Raw genomic sequence first — 13,389 nt, 5'->3', positions numbered from 1 at the left:
TGGAGTGGCGGCAGCGACGGAGCGCATCGGGTGGTTGTGACCACGTGACGGGGGTGTGACAGCATGACGTTGTCACCGGTAGCACGGCCTGTTAGAGCCGCGCGGGGATGCTTGGAGCATTTCTTCCTTAGGTGCTCAAACTCACCCGAGGGATGGGTGCGGTGTGGACTCCCTGCATAGATGCTGGAAGTAAATCCTGCTGCCCTCGTTAGCCTGAGTCTTTGTCACTATGACGTAGGCTGAGAAATAGCGTGAAAAGATGCTGGGCTCTGAAGTTCCTCTCTTGTTTTCCTTATTGACTGCTTTTCACAGAGTCACAGAATGGCCAGGGTTGGAAGGGACCTCAAGGATCATGAATCTCCCACCCCCCCCACCACATGCAGGGCCACCAACCTCCACATTTAATACCAGACCAGGCTGCCCAGGGCCCCATCCAATCTGGCCCTGAACACCTCCAGGGATGGGGCATCCAAACCTCCCTGGGCAGCCTGTTCCAGCACCTCACCACCCACAGTAAAGAACTTCCCCTGACATCCAACCTAAATCTTCCCTTCCTCAACTTAAAACCATTTTCCCTTGTCCTGCTGTTATCTACCCTTTCCAAGAGTTGATTCCCCTCCTGTTTGTAGGCTCTCTGTTAATGTTTATTCCATTGGTAGCCATCTTGTGCCTTGGGAAATCTGAGAGGTCCGGAGAGCACCTCAAGCAATGGATAAGAAGTCAGTTATAGGCTTAAATTCATCAGGGCTGCACCTTACTGGAAATGTTTTGAAGGTCAGCAAGCAGTGCAAAGTGAATATTGCTGTGACTTTTGTGTAGGAGCAGCCTGACTGATGGCTGCATCTCCATCTCATAGAATCATGCAGTATCCCGAGTTAGAAGGGACCCACAAAAACCCTCAAATCCAACTCCTGGCTTCACACATGACCACCCAAAATCCAAATCCTATGTCTGAAAGCACTGTTTAAACTCCAGAGCCTGGGGACGACATCACTGCCCAGGGCAGCCTGTTCCATGCCCACACCCTCTGGTGCAGAACCTTTCCCTTACACCCCCTAACCCTGCTGACACAGTTCCCTCGGGCGCTGTCACTGTCCCCAGAGAGCAGATCTCAGTGCTTGCCGATCAGTTTAAGGATGTTTTTAAGCCTAGGCTGGAGGGATATGGATTAGAAATCATGCTCTGCTTTACCTCAGGCTGGAATGCAATCCCTCTGCAATGAGGAAGCGGCAACAGCCCTCCTACGCTTTTTCATAGTTCTCTTAATGGAAATTATCTCACAACTGATGGTGAAAGGATCTGAGCAGGTCTAAGCAGAGCAGCCTGGGGAGGTGTGCCCACACTTGTGTCGGGACAGAATAGAGAGGCTGTGGAAATGCTCTGTGGTGGGTTCTACGGCAAACTAATCTGAACACTCACATAAGAGTGGCAGCTGCCTCTTTCAATCAGCTGCAACGTGCACAAAGCCTCATACCTTTCTTTATTTCCTGCCTCAATCTCTTGCTCGGGTTTGACATTGTATCTCCATTAGAGTCAGTACAAAAGGAAGGGGGAAAGACAGATGACAGACAGCATTGCCAATAACGCAATTAGTCTGAGATGGTACCTCATCCAGAGACTTCTCTGGTTTGTAAAATTCAACACAAACCAACAAAGTAATAGTCAAAGAAAACAAATGAACGGTTTAGATTGATCAACAGCTCTGGCTAGCTTTGAAATTAACGCTCTACTTCTAAAAAATGTCTAAAAGTTTTCTAAAAGTGACACAAGTATCCACTCGATGCCCTTGTTCTATGCTCATTTGCCTTCAAGCCAAAGTATCATTTAATGTATATCCTCTCTGTATCAGAACAGTCATCTCATTCCATGGAAGATAAGTGACTATCTGCAAAAAGAATTGCTCTCTCTATATAAATGTGTACATATGTTGGCCTCAGGGAAACAGTTCTGTGAGCGCATTCACTAGTACTTCCCTGAAGGATGAAAGGAAAAATATGTACTTATTGTCATCCATTTCCTCAAGACTTCTCTTCCTGAAGAGATAAGAAACTCTTCTGATGTCTAATAAGAAGTATTTCCTTCCTTTACTTTCTTTAGCAACACAAGGAGATCCAGCCCAGCTTGCTCTCTGATTTCCAGAAGGCAAATTTCTTTGACTCCTCCTTGCCTCAGGCTCAGGGCAACATTTTCTATGGGACATGAATCACTGAAACAGTTGGATCAAGTCTTGGTTGGAGTTGGCCCAAAGCTTCTGTCCCGCAGAACATATTCCTGAGGGTATATCTGTGCTCATCGTTTGTTACTGTCTCTCGTTCTTTGACTATCTCCATTCAGATGTGCTACCTTGTTGTGTACCTGAAAACTCCATCTTCATAGTCATGGCACTAAGGCCAGTTCACTCCATGAGCTCTGTTCCTTAGACAGCGTGGCATGAACAAGCTGTTCTTTCACTCCACGTGACCAAGACTCCAGGTGCACCATTGCTCTGAGGAGCCCTGACCAAAGACTGCAGATGCTGCCGAGCAGTGTGTTATGAAAGCTCACGATTCCTTCGCTGTGCTGGCCCCTCGTCCCTGCAGTGATGCTTTAGATGACATCAGTGCATCAGATATTTTTAGCATGTAAAATGGGTGCTTTTCCAAGATGTATTGCAAACTGTGTCTTTCTCATTTATCATACATGGCATTATTCTACTCATTAAATTCAATTAGATCACTGCTATAACATTTAGCTTGACTATTTTCTACTGCTCATGTTTTGCTTTTCAGGGCAATGCTGCTGGTTTAGTACCACGATGCCTGTGTATTTCTATCTCATATGTGATTAATAAATGTTATATTTGCTGTCAGGCTGTAGCCAGGCCGTTAAGCTCTCCCAAAACCACTTGCAGAGTCTTGAGAGCTCACTGCAGCTGAGCTCAGTCTGGAAGCAATAGTATTACTAATGTTTTCTCTATATCCAGGTTTCCGCAGGCCTCTGGAACAACCCCACAGAGTTAACCACAAACCTACTTTGAAGTAATTCCCTTCACAACATTCCATATTAAGTCAAGACCGAAAAGGTAAATGTAGAAGCTACTCAAAATCTTGGAACATTCACAAGAGCCTTGTAAGTAATACAAGTACAAGCTTAAAACATACATGAGGTGTTTCATTCCAATTTCTTGATGATTAACTGATTGCTGAGCTTTATCTGCTGCAAGCCAACTGTCAGCTTGCAGAGAGATTATTGAAGGCAGCTCAGAAATACATCATTTCACTCAAACAACCCAGATGTCATCTGTTTGCCAAAGTGGTGAAGCCGATCAGAATGATTTTGGTTGTACTTAGTTGTTATATCCAGCTTATATTCAGCTTTATATGTGGTTTATATTCAGCTGTTTTCAGGTTGTACTCAGTATTCTAGGGGTGTCCACTTTCACTTTTCTATTTGATATTAATACAGGGGAAAACCATAGCTCAGCCACACACAGGAGGCAGAAATAATGCCTTTTAGCTGACCAGCTCTGCAAAAGAGTTCAGGTAACACTGGGAACCTCTTTGTCATAAGTATGTGGTTCCTATTATTCATCTTCAAAATACAAAAAAGACATTTTATAAAATTGGTTCTATGCCATGACCAAGTATGCCTACCTTTGGCAATAGGACTCTGTGTCCAGTCTCACTCTTTTATTCACTTATTAAAGCAGTCCATTTTGGAAGGGATTAACCCATCTAGTTCCCCATGTTCAACTGGTTTGTTTACAGGAATCTCCACCTGGTCACATTCACAGGTCACCTCCAGATATGTGACACCTGGCAGCACCTTTGCAAGTTGCATATCCCCAGAATTCTTGCACTGGGGATGTGCAAGAATTCCCTTCACAACGGGAATTTAAGACACTCATAGGCTTGCTTTTCTTACTTACCTTTCAGAAACCCCTCCTAAGTAGCACATGATCTCCCAGAGGTCATAGACTGAGGAACACCCAGCCAAGGGGATGAGGAAAAAGGATAGCACTCCATAGGTGTCCAAATGCCACTTACAAAGACAAGAAATGCTCACAGAAGCAATGGCAGAAAAAAATCCCCAGTGTTTCTAACAGAGGTCTTCAGAAGGATATGGCAGCTGTGCATCATTAGGGCTAAAAGAAGCATGTTGATTTGTTTTGGTTTGCTTTTTAAAGCTTCAAGTTGGTTAGCTCTCGTGGCAAATGAACCCTCACTGTTCCTCTCTGCCAGGACAGACTTCTGTCATGCCCCAGAAAATGCTTAGGAATGTGGCATCTCCATGATGTTACTAATTAGTTATGCTAGCATGGCTTTTAGAAACATGCTTGAAATAACTGTTCAAATGAAAACTGCCCTCTAGTTTTGATAAAGGAATATTTCTTGCTTAGGTTATCCAAAGGACACGTGTCAATTCCCATCCCAGCAATTTTATTTTCTGTGAAACTGAGGTGTTGTAAAAACTCATTATTGTTTCTCAAAAGCATTCCATTTAACAACAGCTAATTATCACCATACTGACAGGTATGGGAGATATTTCAGGATAATTTTGTTGTTTCAGAAAACTATGCCCATCACTCAGTTTACAGCACTGTGCCATCAGAGCCCCTAGTGAATCTGTGTCTCAGGATCACACACTCATACAATCATAGAATGGTGTGGATTGGACCTCAAGGATTACCAAGTTTCAACCCCCCTGCCACAGGGGGGCAAATGAGCCAGGGAGACTGCACTCATTTGACAGCAGCTGAACACAGACACTGACCATTTGTGACTGCTAAAGAAATCAAAAGGTGTTGCAGGATAATGGTCATGCAATTTTTTTATATATATATTTCTGTAGATAATCCTTATTGATATCACTTCGGCAGCACAGGGCAAACCACATGAAGTGGGGAACAGTTACTCTCGGCATAAGTCTGCATGACAGATACCCAAGCAGCAAAGATTTTCCAGGAAAGCTGCAGTAACAGGACTAATCCCTGCTACTGCAGATTGGTCTGTCGAATTCCATGCCCTGAGCTCTAGATCAATGCCTTGTCTCTCTCTTGCAACTTCCCTGAAGGAGGGTCTATGCACCACAATTCTTACCCTTGAGACATTTTATCTGTATTCAAATTAAAGGTGAATGTACACAATGGAAAGCTTTAACTGCCAAACAGCTTTCGGTGGATAGTAGAAAATCTCATAAAACATCTGGTTTTTTTCCCATTTTTGTGTGTTTAGAAGATAAATCTTTGAGTGTATTATATTTCAAAGTTTGAGTCCTTTAGTTTCTATCCAAACCAGGTAAGAAATCTCTCAGTGTTGTTGCTAAATGATCAAACTTCAGTGCTGTCAGTTTGATCCCTGCAGGATTTGTCCATCTCTGACAAAATACCCAGTCCAGTATACCAGCTGCCTCAGTAGAGAGGTCAAGGACTGAAAGGTGATGGAGTCTTCAATATTTACACATCTTTGAAGGTAAATCCAGGGGGAGCCACACTAATGAAAATGCTGCTGCATACGTCTTACTGATGAATAAAAGCACCGTTCTCAGATGTTGTCAGTCTTCAGCCTGACACAGATATTAAATTCACATTAAAAAGTGCATGTGTGAGTAGATTTTAAACCACATTGTGCCTTGCAATAAAACTTGATTTTTTGGACTGCTTTTCAGCAGGCAGGTTGTTATAAACATGTCTTCAACTATTTCCCCCATCTGAAAAGTAAGTACTATTTGAAAACATTTAGGGAAATCGAACGCCTTAGTAGGAGCTGCAGCAACTTTCCATGAATTTATTTTAGCTTACATCAGTATTCTGAGCTACAAGGATTAGAATGTAGTAGAGAGACTCTCGTTGGGTGCGGGGATTGAAGAAGCCGAGGCAGCAGCCCTGCGAGTTGACAGGGATGCTAATATAGCTGCTGCGGAAGTGTGGAGAGCAGATCAGAGCAGCTGGGTGGGCTGATAGAGGGGATCAGGGCAGCCCAGAGGAGCAGTAAGAGGATCCAAATAAGTGGATTAGTAGCATACCAAAGCACACATTACTTTTAGTTTGCAAACTCCCATTGATTTTAGTGCATGTGCATTTAGTAATGTGTGTGTGGCAGGAGAAATGGAGGAGGATCAAGGCAAAATCAAGACACTGAGAGCATCTCCCCGTGGCAAGCTGAAAACAGTAAGAAGGCTGAGCTAGGGAGGCACAGCATGATGTCCCCACATCAGTCTCAGTCAGGACCTAGAGGAGGACAACTGTAGTCCAGGCTCCTTCAGCCTGCAGCCTCAACATTTCTAAATGCTAGTGTTCCTTCAGCTGATTCTGCATTTGTTTTCTCTCTGTACCTCCAGTGACTGTCTCTTTCCACAGTTGCAGTCTTACATCTGCCTTCGGCTGCTATGAGTGAAGCAAACAGGCACATAAATGTAGATATGATCAGCAGCATAGCTCTCTCTGAACTCTTTCTAGAAGATGACTTGCTGGGCTGCAGGACTCAGTGCTGAGCTTGCCACAGCTTGTGCCTGTAGTACTCTTCAGTGATGGGACCCCCCAGCCTAGCTATGCTCGGATCTCACATTTAACACTGACTCTGAACTACCCCAAGCTTAAACGTGCCCTATCCTACAGTACCAGCCTGAGTCTATACTTCATCTCTTTAGACAGAGTTGGTAGTGATGCAGAGAGACATCCTGACTTTGCCAAGATTTCTAAGCACTTTTATTCTTTATATAGCACCAAAATTTCACAAAGTTCCTGGCAGAATAATGATCCTTGCTCACACTGCCCTCAGTTATCTTGAAGCATCTTAGGATTTAAGAGAGAAGTAAAGCAAAATTTGCACAGCTTACGATTTCTGCACATTGTGGAGAAGCACAGAATTGGTATGGGCACACCTCTCCATTCTTCCACATTAGCTTTCAAGAAAAGTTATTGAGACATATTTTCTTTGTTATCCAACCAAATACATGGCTTGGATACCTTGGTCTTCTTGCCCACTAATCCCAGAATTCTGATTTAAAAACTGACCTACTCTACAGAAGAGTTGGTAGAGAATCATAGGATTACAGAATCATAGAATGGTCTAGGTTGGAAGGGATCTTAAAGATCATCTAGTTCCAAACTCCTGCCATGGGCAGGGTTGCAATCTTAATATTAATTATTTTACAAGTATTCAGTCAAAGTGGATGGCTGTCAAACTTTGACTTTTAGACTACAATGCCTCATCTTTGCAATTTTACAACAAGGTCCATGTAAAATGATGGAAGGAAAAGTCTAGCTTTGCAGTTGAAATCAATTTTTGCAGCCTGATACAGAAGTATACGGAGGGCTTGTAACACACACAAAGAACACTTTGTACATAGGCTCAGTTATATTCCTTATTGTTGAACCAGTTCTGGAATGCTTTAGTCTGCCTGAGCTGGCAAACAAATAAAAACATTGCTCCATCCTGTAGTTTTTTCTTTTAAATTTATGTGAGGAAGATTAACGAGCAAGAGAACAGAAAAAAAAATGTTTCAAAATAATGTCCCAAAGGAAAGGAGAGTAAGAATAGAGGCATGCTAAGATGTCAAGTACTTGAAATGTTACAAGGAGAACTTATTGGGGATCAGAAAACAAGTTAAATTACATTTCTATGCTTCAGACTTCATCACAGCATCCAGAAACCTACTTCTGTATTGGCCCAGCTATGGCAATATTGAAAGCTCCCCAGAAGGGAAGGTTAGCAGTAACAGTGTGACATCGAGATGAGTTACTTTAGACTGGAAGGTGAGAAATAATACTGCCTACACATTTTACACGACCACAAAAACATCACTGGAAATCTGCAAGGGAAAATTGCTACTGCAGTTTCTAAAATCTTCAACAATATTCATTAAACGTAACTAACTGGAATAGCTAACCTATTAACCTGTCACCTATGCAACTCCTGATCTCTAATTTACTTCTTTACTCTCCTCCTGCTTTCTAATGCCACTTTGAATTTCCTCAAATTCCAAAAGGAGTAGAAATCACGTAAAAAATAGGACAGTCAGCAGACTCTTTATGCTCCTCTTGACCTTACGTTGATTCCTTGACGTGGGAAGTAAAACCTCAAATCAAATCATCAAGTTTTTAACAATTTTTCTGTGTAGTTTTTTCATCTGAAAAGCTGAAAGATCTCTTTAGAGGCTTGTACAGTTCTCCTCAGTTCTTGGATTCTTCAGTCATTTTTGTCCTATACAGTCCCACTCTTATGAGGAATAGTCAAAACTAGTTGTAACTGACTGCATGCACCTGTGTTGTAGATGAGGGTGGAATCAAAGGAATAGTTTAGGACATCCTGATGTGAAGGAACACTGCTGTTGTTAATACTGAAATATTACTGAATAATTATGTTTAATTGATTAGTTCTTTATCTATGTGTAAAATAAATTAGTAATTATACAAAGCAGATTATTGTCAGAAAAACTAGGATCAGTCAGAATGAGGAGGGGATGTTTTGAAAGTAACGATAAAATCATAACTAGGAAATTGCCAGAGATAATCAGGATGACTTGAAGTATGTTGCAAGATAAAGCCTTTATTTAGTTAGCTGATTTCGTGGCATTTTGAAATACACATTACTCAATGGCTGATCTGATTGAGGAAATACTTTGTGACTATTCTTGAGTAAATGCAAAAGTGTGCTGAATTTTCCATATTTTCACCAAGAAAAAAAAGAACTATGGTTCTTTATGTAATGATAATAATCCAATATTGAGACACTAAATGAAATAAAAGATGAACCTAACACCTGGCTGAACTGTCCTTTGGATCCAGTATGTCTTATCGTAAGTCACTTGGCTATCACAGGGGTGCAGCCAACTAGCTGGAGTGACACAAAGCAGCAAGGAATTAAGGCAACTTTCATCCCTTTGTTTCTCCAGCTACAATAATGTTAGAATCAGCTAGATCAGAATCACACAGAATCACAGAATTGCCAGGGTTGGAAGGGACCTCAAGGATCATGAATCTCCAACCCCCCTGCCACATGCAGGGCCACCACCATTCCACCTGATGCTAGACCAGACTGCCCAGGGCCCCATCCAATCTGGCTTTGAACACCTCCAGGGACGGGGCATCCACAACCTCCCTGGGCAGCCTGTTCCAGTACCTCACCACTCTCTCCGTAAAGAATTTCCCCCTGACATCCAACCTATATCTCCCTTCCCTCAGCTTAAAACCATTTCCCCTTGTCCTGCTGTCACTCACCCTTTCAAAGAGTTGATTCCCCTCCTCTTTGTAGGCTCCCTTTAGGTACTGAAAGGCTGCAATGAGGTCACCCCGCAGCCTTCTTTTCTCCAGGCTGAACAAGCCCAGCTCCCTCAGCCTGTCCTCATAGGGGAGGTGCTCCAGTCCCCTGATCATCTTTGTGGCCCTCCTCTGGACCCTCTCCAACAGCTCCCTGTCTTTCTTGTACTGGGGGCTCCAGACCTGGACGCAGTATTCCAGATGGGGCCTCACAAGAGCAGAGTAGAGGGGAACAATCACCTCTCTGTCCCTGCTGGCCACCCCTCTTCTGATGGAGCCCAGGATCCCATTTGCCTTCCGAGCCGCAAGGGCACACTGCTGGCTCATGTTAAGTTTTTCGTCTACCAAGACCCCCAGGTCCTTCTCCACAGGGCTGCTCTCAAGGACTGCTCCTTCCAGTCTGTAGGGATGCCTGGGATTCCTCCGGCCCAAGTGCAAAACTCTGCACTTTGCAGTGTTGAACCTCATCAGGTTCACCCGGGCCCACCTTTCTAGCCTCTCGAGGTCCCTCTGAATGGCATCCCGTCCTTCAACTGTGTCAACCACACCACTCAGCTTGGTGTCGTCAGCAAACTTGCTGAGGGTGCACTCAATTCCGTCGTCAATGTCATTGATAAAGATGTTAAAGAGCACCGGTCCCAAGACAGATCCCTGGGGGACGCCGCTCGTTACCAGCCTCCACCTGGACATAGAGCCATTGATGATCACCCTCTGTCTGCGGCCTTTCAACCAGTTTCTTATCCATCGAGTGGTCCACCCATCAAATCCACATCCCTCCAGTTTGGAGAGAAGGATGTGGTGGGGGACCATGTCAAAGGCCTTGCTCAAGTCCAGGTAAATGACATCGGTCGCCTTTCCCTTGTCCACCGATGCCGTCACTCCATCATAAAAGGCCACCAGATTGGTCAAGCATGACCTTCCTCTGGTGAAGCCGTGCTGGCTGTCACGGATCACACGCCCTTTCCTCATGTGATCAAGCATGTCATCCAGGATGATCTGTTCCATGATCTTCCCAGGCACAGAGGTGAGACTCACCGGCCTGTAGTTCCCAGGGTCCTCCTTGCTCCTTTCTTGTAAATCAGGTGGTTCAGAACCCCATCCAGCCTGACCTTGAATGTCCTCAGGGACAGAGAATCCACCTTCTCTCTGGGCAACCTGTGCCAATGCTTCACCACCCTTACCATAAAAAAATATATTGGAACGGTGGCCCATAACAAACAAGCAGATAGTCTCAGTCTAGTTGTAGATTACCAGCCCCAAAACACCCCCAAAAGAGGCTTGCAACTTACTGCAGATGGATACTACAGAAGCCTTTGAGTCCTTGAGGTATTTTTTCTACTTCATGGCTGAGCAACATTAGCAGTACAGGATGGAACAATTGTTTTGCAGTTACTGGATCCTCCCACACATTCTGTGGATAACTAGAAGGCTTTGACCTAAAGTCACCTTGTCCTAGTTTCTAATTCACTTTTATGCAGATGTGATTGCAGGATCACAGCCTTGGTATCCAATCTGGCTAATACTTTCATAATTGAAAACCACAAGATTTACTGATCCAAGTAATCGTAATTGGGCTTGTTTGCAGGAGAAGCTCATTCAGCATGCAGCAAAGAGGGAATCTCTCGACAAACACACAAGAAGCAAAATGAGAAATACTAAGGAAGAAGGGGATGTGCTACCTTGTACAATGTTACTTGAAACTCCAGTGTCGAGCATTCAGACTAAAACGTCGTTTTCACTTGTGAATGTTCCTTTAAGCAAAAAAATCTAATGCAGAAGGGGAAGAACTAAAAGGAAAAAAATAACAGTTGATAAAGTACTTTTTTTCATAAATTACATCCCAAAATGCTTCACGAAATTGAATAAGGAAGGAAAAAAGAACTTTTTATTTTGGTAGCACATTCCGATGGTGAATGCAGGCTAAGGCCCATCATGTGAGCTGGACAGTAAACGATGACCTTATGTTCCATAAAATTCTCCTACTGCCCCAGTACGGATGAGAGTCAAAAGCCACTGTTTCAGCAATGCTTTAAGTCTGAGAAATAAAGTTAGCAGTTAGCAGACAGGAATCAGCAGACTGAGGAAAAAAAAAATATATATATATATATTTTTGTACACAAAATTCAGGCACAGTGCTTCTTGATCTCTGATCTGACTTCACTGCATTCTCCCAGAGATTAATTGGACCCATATAATTTAGCAAACAGCATCTGACATCCAACTACCTTTGCTGCTTCAGCATTCACCCAAAAATATGTAATGCAGGATTTTAAATAGTACGTTAGCCCAGTTTCCTCTTACAAAGTCTTACAGCAAAGTTTAGGAAAATTCCAAAAGTAGCATATTGATTGCCTCTGGGATTTTCCACTTAGCAATTTAATAGAAAATTACACCCTTACCCAATCTGTGAGGTTTCCATAACCTCCCTCATGAATTTAATTTTCCAGAGTCTAATAAATTTTTACTATTAGGCATATTTTCTGATATTGCTTCACCATTAAGCCCATTTCCTGATTTTGCTTTTATGGAACTGTGGATACTCTCCGTGTGGTGTTTGGACAACACCTTCCACAGGTGAGTTCAGGTCTGTGTCTACCAGCACCGCTGTGATACAAATAACATTGCTAATGATCATTATCGTTACTATTAACTAGTGTTAACATTCACATTTGTTTTCCTCTGAGCAATTTTCTAACCCCAAGCGACGGGGTCAGTCAATACAACTGGAGCCAATGGAATTCTCCTGGGTACCCTGATTAGGCCAAGAGATCAGCTTCTGCTCAAGTGTGCCCATGTAGCTATCTATCACTTACTCCTCTCCTTGTCACGACAGCCTGACCGCATTTAAAACACAAGATGAAGACTTGGAGCTGTGTTTTGGTTAGCTGTGAGAGTCTGAGCGCTCCGTAGGCATGCTTTGCTGTGAGAGCTAAAACTGCACCAGAAATGCACACAGTGTAATAACGTAAGTGAAATAAGCGAGCCAGAAGTACGGCTGGAAGCATCAGCTGGTGGATAAAGCACTAAGTTTGGCTGCGTCTGGATCATCCATATGGCCGTGGTGACCTACGGGGTGATGGTCTGAGGGCCGGCAGGCGCTCCTGCGGAGGACTGGGACTCCTATTATGGGATGTCACGTTTAACTACTGAGCGTGAAAGCCGGTGTCAGGGCTCAGAGCGCCGCGCTCTGCAATGCCAACGGGCACCCGGCTGTAACGAGCTCGTGGGCTCCAGCCCAGCCCTGCTCCTGGCGTACATAAGCTGGCTTTCGCCCGCTCGCACAGCAACAACTTCACCACCACAGAGTTTACAGGCTGGGTTCGCCTCCCGTCACCCCCAAAGTTGCCCACCGGCCCCGAGCGAGCCGCGGCCCGGGGCAGGCCCTCAGGGAGCCCTGAGGCGGCGCAGGCCGCGCCGAGGGCCGCCGCTCCGTCGCAGCAGCCGGGCACCTCCTGCCCGCGGGCAGCCGGGGCCGCAACGCCGAGCCGCGGCCCTCAGCTCGGAGGGAGCGGCGGGGCGGGAAGCGGCGGCGGCAGAGGGAGCCAGCAAGCGGCTGTGTGCAGGGGCGGGCGGGAGGCGGGAGGGGGGGACACAAAATGGCGCTGCCCTCTCAGCCCCTCTCCCTCCGGCCACCCTCGGGCCGCGGGGCCCGGCCGGCCGCGGGACCAACAGCCTCCCCGGCCTGGCGTGAGGCGGCGGGCGGGCGGGCCGGCTCGGCGGCGGGCGGGCGGCGGCCTGCGGAAACCAGCGGGGCCCGCTCGGCGGGGCGCGCCGCCTTCCCCCAGCAGGTGGCAGCGGGGTCCCGGTGCCGGCGGCGGCAGAGCCATTGCGGGCCGCGCACCCGGCGGGGGAGGCGGCGGCGCCGCTGGCCGGCATCGCCCCGGGCTCCCCCCCGCCGCCGCACCCCGCTTCCCCTCAAAGTTTGGGGCGGCCTGGGCGGGCGGGCGGCGCCGCGGGGAGGCGGGGGGGCCGGAGCGAACTTGTCCCGAATCCCTTTATTTGCAGTTGGAGCCGAAAGCTTCCCGGGCTGCGTTTATTTTGCTGATTAAAAAGACGGACCTTGGTCCTGCGGCTCCCCGCCGCGCGGCCGCCCTCCTCGCTCCCCTCGTCCCCTTTTCCTCCCTCCTTTCTTCCTCCTCCTCCTCCTCCTC

Source organism: Phasianus colchicus, chromosome 1, assembly GCF_987193195.1.
Source record: "Phasianus colchicus chromosome 1, bPhaCol1.hap1.1, whole genome shotgun sequence".
Lineage (NCBI taxonomy): Eukaryota > Metazoa > Chordata > Aves > Galliformes > Phasianidae > Phasianus > Phasianus colchicus.
The sequence above is the reverse complement of the archived record's forward strand: the minus strand, read 5'-3'. Positions refer to the sequence as shown.